This window comes from Erinaceus europaeus, chromosome 12 (assembly GCF_950295315.1).
Source record: "Erinaceus europaeus chromosome 12, mEriEur2.1, whole genome shotgun sequence".
In the NCBI taxonomy this organism is placed as follows: Eukaryota; Metazoa; Chordata; class Mammalia; order Eulipotyphla; family Erinaceidae; genus Erinaceus; species Erinaceus europaeus.
In genome coordinates, this window is record NC_080173.1 from 32,736,662 (window position 1) to 32,747,146 (window position 10,485).

Sequence of the window (10,485 nt, forward strand, 5' to 3'; positions counted from 1 at the left end):
GGTGAGCAGAAACCTTTTGGGCATAAACCTGAATGATAAAACAAAACAGGGAGGGACAAGTAGGGGAGCAGTAAGAGCCAGTGTGATGTCAAGGGAAGGCTTGGTATGCAAAGGAAAGTTCCCTGTCTCTGGGGGGGGCAAGGGTTCGTAATGAGGGGGCATTTCCTGCCTCAAAGGGCAGGACCTGTAGGTGGGAGGGCATGGCCTGCCAAGCAGAGAGGCTACTTGGCATCATATAGTCCTCAAGGCAACAGTCTGCAAAGTCTATGAACTACTCAGGGTCAGTCTTTGAAAAGCCAGCAGCATGAAGGGAAGGAAGCTGCTGTAAAAATTGTGTAAAGTGTCCAAAGGGTAAACCAGCAAGTCCAATAGAAGTGTCATTCCAAAGTAGGCGACTAGGGTGAGAAATGGCAGGGGATGAAATGCTGCATGAAGAAGGTCAGCTGCTGGAATTCCGCTTTTCTATGGAGAGTGAGCAGGAACCGCCAAAACATGACAGGCAAAGCAGAAGCAGGAAGGACAGACAGGCAGTAAGAAAGGTCTGTCCTTGGAGTCTGTGAATCAGGTTCTTTAGATCACATCAGGTGACATCTAAGGTTTCAGGGGGTGTGCCACTGTAGTCGTGCCATCTAGTGGGTGATGTCAGAGTGTGCAGGGGTCCAGATGGTTTTTCCCGGGATTCCTGTGAAAGAAACACAAACAATCTGCTTCTCATGGTTAGCAGGGCATCTGATTTGAATTTATTATAGAAATAGAAGTTTGGTGCCTTAGCCAACTGAGTATTGGGCGATGTATCTTCCCTATTTATTTATTTATTATTATTATTTACTTAATTGAGCCTAGGCATTTGGTGGGTCTTCTCAACAGCCATTTGTCTTTGGGGGTAGTAAGAGATGTCCGTGGCATGGGTGATGTTATAGAGGGAAATATCTTTAAATTGTTGGCTGACAAAGGCAGGCCTATAGTGGCAAGACGAGATACATCAGTTAAGTATAGAAGAATATGTGAATGTTGTTAATTCACGTAAGTTGTATATGGAGGAACTTTTTATAGTTTAATACCTTACCATATGAACAGATGATTCTTCATGTGAAGGCTTGATAGCTGTAATCACTTACTTGTGAAGGAAAAAAAAAACTTGTAACAAGTTAGAGGTTTATTATAATTGATAGCTTGATGATTATAATTGGTTTAAGTATCTTTATGATTTTGTTTAAAGGTCATCTAATGTGACCTCTTGTTGCAGTCTCTACAGCAGGATCTTCAGACCAATTTTAGTTAAAATATATATTTTGATTTTTTAACTATTTTTACTTTGGACTGTAAACAGACTCAGGTTACTTAGAGAGTTAACGCATGTTAGTGAAAATGGTTTTAACATTTACAGTGCCAGATTGATGCCAGATCTGTTGTGGAGTAATTTCCACAAGATAGCTTACAGGGCACTTTTGGGGACCCTCCAAAAGTGCCCTGTATAGAGAATTTGTATTTTAGTTTTGGGGATTTATTGTCACATTAAATATTTAGACTTTACCTTAAATAGTTAGTTACTTTTAGAAAATTAATTTTACCTTGCCTGGTAGTAATGTAGCTTCAAGGTTACACTTTATTTTTTATTTACTTTTTATTTTATTTTATTTATTTATTTTTTAATATTTATTTTATTTATTCCCTTTGTTGCCCTTGTTGTTTTATTGTTGTAGTTATTGTTGTTGTCATTGTTGGATAGGACAGAGAGAAATGGAGAGAGGAGGGGAAGACAGAGAGGAGGAGAGAAAGATAGACACCTGCAGACCTGCTTCACCGCCTGTGAAGCGACTCCCCTGCAGGTGGGGAGCCGGGGCTTGAATCAGGATCCTTATGCCGGTCCTTGTGCTTTGTGCCACCTGCACTTAACCCGCTGTGCTACAGCCCGACTCCCTCAAGGTTACACTTTTAACCGTTAAGTTAATGTTTACCAAACTTGAAACATACCCATAAACATTTAGTTATAACACACTGGAGGAGAAAAACTTTTGTTATGAAAACATATCATTTTAAAAACAAATTTAGATCCGTCTTTACTCACACAGTTTAAGACTAAGCACATATATATACATATATATATATATATATATATATATATATATATATATATCAAGACTTATATATAAAAATCAAAAGAGAGAAAAAAAAAATTTTGGAATGTTTCTGGACATCTCCAGAAACCTTGGCTGCGTCCAGCATTTTTATATAAAGTCAATTAAGTTTTAGAGTACTCTGAGCAGATGGGTCATACAAAAATTTTAGTCATTCAACACACTCACTCACAAAACACAACTAGCCAGTCATAACATAAGACATCCAGAGAAGGGGTAGGAGAGAGGGCTCTGTGAGCCAGATTTTCCAGATTCCGCCATGTCGTATTATGGATCCTGGGATATATCCTGCATCTAGTCCTCTTGTAGTATTTCTTGTTCTTCAGGGATAGCAGTGCCATCATGTGGGTACTGTCGGACATGGCGGGCAGGAATCCAGACAGGTTTGGAGTAGTTCTGTGGGAAAACACATGTGAAAACCCTCCCAATGGTCAATAGGGGGTCAGGCCCTTTCCAAATTTTATCAAGTGGGTCTTTCCATTTGACCTTAATAGCTGGGAGGGTAGATGGTGTTGGCCAGTGAAGAATAATAGGAGGTAAGTCTGAGTTATTGTAAATATTAAAGAGATTTAATGTAGTTAAGGCTTTTGCTAGCTGGATATTGGGGGGGTACATTCCTCCTTTATCTTTGTTTAATTAAGCCTTAAGGGTTTGATGGGCCCCCTCGACAATGCCTTATCCCTGTGGATTATAGGGAATGCCTGTGGTATGAGTAATGTGCCAGATGGAACAAAAATCTTTAAATTGTTTGCTGGTAAACGCTGGTCCACGGTCAGTTTTCAGTTGAAGAGGTAAGCCCATTACAACAAAACAGGAGAGCATATGGCTTATAAGCTATTTAGAGCTTTCTCTGGTCTGAGCTGTCACCCACAAATTTAGAAAAGGTATCAATTGAGACAAACACATATTTTTGTTTGGTATGTGAGTGACATCGATTTGCCAAAGAGCATTGGCTGTTAAGCCTCGGGGGTTAACCCCAAGAGATTGAATAGCAGGTGTTTTTATGAGACTTGCACAGGAAGAATATGTAGCAAGGATATGTTTCAACTGTAGCAAAGAAACATCAGGAAATTGAGCTCAAAGACCTTTAAGATTAACATGGGTTAGGGAATGAAAATCAGCAGGATCAGAGACAGAGACTAGGATAGTTCCTGTGGAGGCAAGGTGGTCAGCTGCAGCATTCCTTTCAGACAGGGAACCAGGAAGAGGGCTGTGGGAACGAAGGTGTTGAATATACAGTGGTTGGGTTCGAGAACAGAGCGTAGAGGCGATTTGAATCAAGAGAGGGGAAAATGGGTTGTCATCAATTCTCACATAAGAATGAACAAGCCATGGAAGTAAGTTAACAGTGTACACACTGTCAGAAAAAAAGGTTGAAGGATTCTAGTACAGCTTTTAATGCAAGGAAAACAGCATAAAGTTCTTTGTATTGAGGGGAATTATCAGGAAGCTCAGTAAAGAGAGGTTTAGGGGATTGTTTGTCTGGGTAATATATAAGGGCAGCAGCTCCCTTTTTTCCACCATCAGTGAAGACTGTAGGAGCAGAGGGGATGGGATCTCGTGAGAAAAGTTTAGGTACTAGTAGAGGCAAAAGAGGTAAAGAAGCTATCAATTATTAGAAGGAAAATGGTTATCTATTTGTCCTGGAAACCCCATGAAGCTTATGGCAAAACAGGAATGATGGCGTATGAGCCACTCAGTATCTGTGAGAGTAAAGGGAAGAATAATTAAATCCAGTTCTTTCCCTAAGACCTGCACAGACCTATTTCTTCCTTGGCGAACCATGAATGCTAATGCATCTATCTCAGTGAGGAGTCTTGGAGCTCCGCCTACTGGTGTGTGAAGCCACTCGAGAACCCCATGGTTCTGCCACAGTGCCCCCACTACTGTGGGGTGGAGTTAAAGATTAGAAGGTTTACTGAAGAGGAGGGGGAGAATCGAACAAGGTGCATGTCCTGGAGGGCCTGGTTAACCCTTTCCAGTGCCAAGGAGGCCTCGAGAGTTAACATACATTTTGAAGAGGGCTGCTTGTTTCCTTTTAACAGGTCAAACAGTGGTTGGAGGCAGCTAGTAGGCAGATAGAGATACTGCCTAAGCCAATTTAAATTTCCAAGAAAACTTTGTAAAGAAGCAAGAGTAAGGTTAGAAGGAAAATTAACACTAGGTTTTAAGAGACGAATTTGCGTTAGAGAAATCTCTGAACCTAAGAAAGATATTGGAGGAATTAGCTGTATTTTCTCAGGAGCTACATTAAGGCCACTTTTCTTTAAGGCAGGAATCAGAAAATCACGTAGGGCACAGAGATCTGTATCTAATTCTCCCCATATTAAGACATCATCCATGTAGTGAAAAACATTAAGGCCCTTATGAATATATGGAAAAGGGGCAGATTTAACAGCCTCTTGACGAATTGTAGGACTATTGGCCATGCCCTGGGGCAGCACCACCCATTCAAATCTATTGGCAGGGCTGGTGCTATTAATAGAAGGAACAGAGAAGGCAAAACGTTTACAATCTTGCGGATGCAAGGGAATAGAGAAAAAACAATCTTGTATATCAATAGCTATGATTGGAATTCCCATGGGAATTGCAGAAGCAAGAGGCAAACCCCTTTGGGGGGAGCCCCAGACCTGCATGGTTTTATTTACCTGTTGTAGAGCCAGATGTTGTAGTGCGCAGGCCGCAGAGAAGAGAGAGAGGGTCCAGAGCGAAGAGGAAACACAAATCTTTATTCGCGCTGGCACCTCAGAGTTGGGTGTTAGAGAAGCAGGTTGGGCCACGTGGAGGTAGAGAAAATGGCCGCCTCACGCAGTAACCTTTCCTGCGTCTGAACACCAGAGTGGAGCGCTGGCAAGAGATTGAGGTGCGGAAAACGAAAGGTTTTTATAGGAGTAGCTTTCGCGAGAATGGGAAGGGGGAGGAGTAACCATAGCACTCCAGGATAGGATGATCACTCTCGTGAGAATGGGAGGGGGGAGGAGTAACCAGAGCACTCCAGATATTGCGGGGATATAGACAATGTCCTGAGGGCACAACATGGCTAAACAGGCACTCCGAGAATGTCCCAACTCTCGCGGGAACTAGCAGTAGCCTGAGGGGACAACATGGCAGATGTGAGTGCATTGGCACAATTTCCCAGCATTTACCGCATGGAGATCTTGGAGGAGGCGCCATTTTCCTGAGCGCTTTTTAATCACAAAGACAGGAGTATTCCATGGGCTTCTGGAATGACGAATGTGTCCCAAGGACAACTGCTCTCGGACGAGCTCTTTTAAAATTTCTAGCTTATCCCTAGGCAAAGGCCACTGTTCCACCCAGACAGGCTCATTAGAAAGCCAGTCTAAACAGGGATTTTGGTTATGAACAGTGGCAATTAGTATTGGGGGTGCTGATTAGATCTAGTCTCACAGGAGCGGGTGTTACACTCTGCAGAGGCATCTGTGGATATCATAACATCAAGACATTCCATAAGATCCCTGCCCAGTAGGTTGGTGCTAATATTAGCTACCAAAGGGCAGAAGTGTCCAGTAGTCCCTTCAGGGTCTTCCCACATGAGCGAATCTCTTGTGAGAAAGGCTTGGGTCAACCCTCCAACTCCGTGTAAACGGGGTCCTGGGAGGAGTTCCCAATTCTGGGGAACCTCTGCTTCCCTTAAAATCATCTTTTCTGCCCCCGTGTCAATCAAACATTTAAAAGGAATATTGCCAATCCTTACTGTCATTGTAGGGTGACCTCGTTCTAAAACAGGAGTGGTCCACAAAATATCAGGCCCCAAATTTGTACCATTCAGGGGTGTGCCATCTTTACTTGGACCAACAATCTCTCCTCCAATGAAAACCTTTCTGACATCTTGGACAAGGTGTTCGTGGCCTCTGGCTCCCTGACTGAAGGTGGGGTTGCCCTGACTGGAGGCGTGGTTGTCCTGACTGGAGGCATGGTTGTCCTAACTGGAGGCGGGGTCACGGCTTATCTGGACATTGGTTACGCCAATGCCCTTGGTGACCGCACTGAAAGCAGGCCCCATTTTGATTATGTGGGGTAACTGCCTAAGCCTGTGTCATAATGGGTGCCCCATAAAAGCCTGGTCTAGGTTCCTGTGTCGCTAAAATCCAATTATCTGGGTGTTGGTGCTTAAGACTGAGGCATGCCTGATGGAATTCTGGAATCATGCGATCCCAGACAATAGAACACAGACTTCAGGATTATAAATCTTTCTCTCTAAGTTTGACCGCACCCTGGCAATAAAGTTAGCTAGGGATTCATCGGTTTCTTGGTGAAGGGAGTTAATGGGGATTGAGGCCTCTCCTGTGGATGGGATTAACCTCTCCCATGCTTGCGCAGATGCGTACCTGTTCAGAATAACTGGTTGGAAACTTGGCTTCTGCCTGCTGAATTCCAGTTTCAAACTCTCCCGCTCCAAACAATGCATTAAAATTCCATTCTAGCTTTTTGTGACTATTTTTCTGGGATTGTTTTGAACATTCATCACAAAAACATGCCTCCCATTGCAGGTAGAGGGAGTCTGGGAGTGCAGCAAGAGCTAAGTCCCTCCAATCTTGGGGGGTATTAAGGTGCTGGAAAAAGCCTCGTAAAATGGACTTGGTCCATGGGGCATGAATTCGGTCCTCCTTCACTGCCTGCCTGAGTTCTCTGAATTATTTGGAGGAGTATGGATGCCACACCTAGGGTTTTGTTTATTGGGGGCCACATTTACTAGGAAGGTGTGGACTTGGTTTGATGACAAGGTATCAGTGGGGGAAGGAGTCACAGAAGTGGAAGCTGCTGGGGAAGTGGCTGCTGGAGAAACTGAACAGGTGTCTGCTGGAACAGAACTCTTGGGGCAAACTGCAGAGGAATTAGGGTGCTTAAGCGCCAAGAACATCTCTTTTAACTTTTGTATCTCAGCCTTAAGGTCTCTTAATTATGAGGTATCAGTGGGGGGAGGAGTCATGGAAGTGGAAGCCACTGGAGAAGTGGCTTCCGTAGAAACCAACCACGTGTCTGCCGAAACAGAAGTCTCGGGGCAAACTGCAGAAGGCTTAGGGTGTTTAAGTGCCGAGAGCATATCCTTTAACTCTTATATCTCTGCCTCAATGTCTCTTAACCTTTTGGCAGGGCGCCTTATACATGTCCCGAAAGTTGCAAACATAGCCAAGAGAACCCACGGTGCAGCTCCAATTAAAGCATCTCCAAGATAGAGAGCCTGTCCCATGAGAAAAGAATAGAGTGTTTGGGACGCCTCCTCGTAAAATGGAAGGAAACCCATGGTGGGGGGAAACGCGGGGCCGCAGAGTCAGGCCGCTGCCACTTACCTGTGTCTGGGCGGCTTTTCCGGACCTCAGGCTGGGCCACCCTGCGGGGCATGAGTTCGGGACACATTGGGCACCAGGTGTCACTTGTGGCAGCGGCACGCAGAAAAAGGAGGTTTGGAACAGAAAGGGAACTCAATCCTTTATTTGCACTGGCACCTCAGAGTTGGGTGAGAGAACAGCAGTTTGGCCCAAGTGGAGGTAGAAAAAATGGCCGCCTCGCGCAGCAACCTTCCCTGCGTCTAATCACCGAAGCGAAAGGCAGGCAAGAGAGAAAGGGGCAGAAGAAGGAGGGCTTTTATGGGAATAGCTCTCGCGAGAATGAGAAGGAGTAACCATAGCACTCCAGGGTAGGATAATAAGTCTTGTGAGAATGGGAAGGGGGAGGAGTAACCATAGCACTCCAGGGTAGGATAATAACTCTCGTGAGAATGGGAAGGGGGAGGAGTAACCAAAGCACTCCAACTATCGCGGGGAATCGACAGTACCCTGAGGGCACAACATGGCAGATGTGACTGCATCTGCACAATTTCCCAGCATCTTCCCCTTTCCTTATATCTAATGCCTGTTGAGGCAAGAAATGCCCCAGAGGCAAGAGAAGCCCACAGAGGCAGGAAATGTTCTTTAGCTGATAAGCCTTGCCCACATAGGCAAGAAACGCCCCCCTCAGGCCTTCCCTTGGCATGACACCGGTTCTTGTTGCTCGCTTACTTGTTCCTCCATATTTGTGCCAGTTTCTTTTTTTAAAAATGCCTGTACGATATAGGTTTCTGTTCACTCCACACTCCTGATACTAGGGTCAATTAGTTAAAAAGAAAAGGGGGGCTCTCTGTGCTCCTGCTCCTCGGAAGCTGTTTCTCTCTTCGCAGCGCCAGCCTCCTGAGACACCATGGTGAAGGTCGGCGTGAATGGATTTGGCCGCATCGGACGCCTGGTCACCTGGGTTGCATTTGACTCTGGAAAAGTGGAAATCATTGCCATCAATGACCTCTTCATCAACCTCAACTACATGGTCTACATGTTCCAGTATGACTCCACTCACGGCAAGTTCAAGGGCAGTGTCAAGGCAGAGAACGGGAAGCTTGTCATCAATGGAAAGCCCATCTCCATCTTCCAGGAGAGAGACCCCACCAACATCAAGTGGGATGATGCTGGTGCTGAGTATGTCCTGGAGTCTACTGGGGTCTTCACAACCATGGAGAAGGCTGGGGCTCACCTGAAGGGTAGTGCCAAGCGGGTGATCATCTCTGCCCCATCCGCCGATGCCCCCATGTTTGTGATGGGTGTGAACCATGAGAAGTATGACAATTCCCTCAAGATTGTCAGCAACGCTTCCTGAACCACCAACTGCCTGGCTCCACTTTCCAAGGTCATCCATGACAACTTTGGCATCGTCGAGGGACTCATGACCACAGTCCATGCCATCACTGCCACCCAGAAGACCATGGACAGCCCCTCTGGGAAGATGTGGCATGATGGCCGAGGGGCTGCCCAGAACATCATCCCTGCCTCCACCGGCACCGCCAAGGCTGTGGGCAAGGTCATCCCTGAGCTCAATGGGAAGCTCACTGGCATGGCCTTCCTTGTGCCCACTCCCAACGTGTCTCTGATGGATCTGACCTGCCGCCTGGAGAAAGCGGCCAAGTATGACGAAATCAAGAAGGTGGTGAAGCAGACTTCTGATGGCCCCCTCAAGGGCATCCTAGGCTACACCGAGGACCAGGTCGTCTCCTGTGACTTCAATAGTGACACCCATTCCTCCACCTTTGACGCTGGTGCGGGCATCGCCCTCAACGACCACTTTGTCAAGCTCATCTCCTGGTATGACAATGAGTTTGGCTACAGCAACCATGTAGTGGACCTGATGGCCTACATGGCCTCAAAGGAGTGAGCCCTCTGGATGGATCTGCCACCCCGGGGAGGGAAAGCAGCCCTTGCTTGCGGGAGGGGGTCCTTCCCCACTCATCCAACACCAAGGATCTCCTGGCCTCCAGATTCCATCCCAGACCCTCTGAAGGAGGGGAGGGGCTCAGAGAGTCCTGTATTATCACGTAACATCAATAAAGTGCACGATACCCTGGAAAAAAAAAAAAGGGGGAATTGTTGGTATGCTTCTGGTTCTGCTTCTGGGATCTCTTCTGTAACATTGGTTTGGTCTCACTCCCCCCACCTCCGGGAGATTTGGTTTAGCCCTTGCTAGTCTAGCACTTTTCTCTTCTCCCTGTCCCCTATCCTATATACTTCCTGGGTTCCGGACGCTGCCACCGGAGGAGAAAGATGGAGGAGCACATTGTGTGGTGATTAGGTTTTTGGACTGTTTGCCAGCTCGTGAATAAAGATTAAGCTGTGTTCTCAGCTCAGCCACGAGTTTCTGGTCATCTGTTACCCGCCCGTGAAGCCAGCCCGGCGAAAACAACAGGAGAGGTTGGCATCACAACTTATTTGGCAGAATATCTTGTCCTGAACTGACACAGAGTAATTTGTAGCCTTTATTTTTTTTAAAGATTTCTTTATTTATTGCATAGACAGCCAGAAACTGAGAGGGAAGGGTGCAGTTAGAGAGCCAGAGAGACACCTGTGGCCCTTCTTCACTTGCAAAACTTTTCCCATGCAGGTGGGGACCGGGGGCTCAAATCCAAATCTTTGAGCATTGTAACATGTGCTCAACCAGATGCACCACCACCTGCCCTGATTTGCAGCCTTTATTATCCCACTTCCTTAAATACTCATGACTCACTGCAGACAGTTTTTATTTTCTTTTTCTTTTCTTTTGCCTCCAGGGTTATCGCTGGGGTTTGGTGCCTGCACTATGAATCCACTGCTCCTGGAGGCTATTTTCCCCATTTTGTTGCCCTTGTTGTACTTGTTATTGTTGTTAACAGTTAAGTATTGCTATCTCATACCCCAGGCTCCAAAGTTCCAGGTTGAATTGCCACCCCCAACCCCCACCTCCAGAAGTCAGAACTGAGCAGTGCTTTGAGCAAAAAAAAAAAAAAAAGTAAATACATTTTCAGTTCGAAAACTCATCTAGCTCCCAA

The 10,485-nt window shown here is 45.9% G+C and overlaps 1 pseudogene across 1 annotated transcript; it reads left to right on the forward strand.

Moving 5' to 3' along the window:
- The first annotated feature begins 8,277 nt into the window (after positions 1 to 8,277).
- On the forward strand, positions 8,278 to 9,543 carry LOC103111837 (glyceraldehyde-3-phosphate dehydrogenase-like; annotated as a pseudogene). The gene has a single exon (XR_009552978.1). The product of XR_009552978.1 is annotated as a glyceraldehyde-3-phosphate dehydrogenase-like (transcript).
- The last annotated feature ends 942 nt before the right edge of the window (positions 9,544 to 10,485 follow it).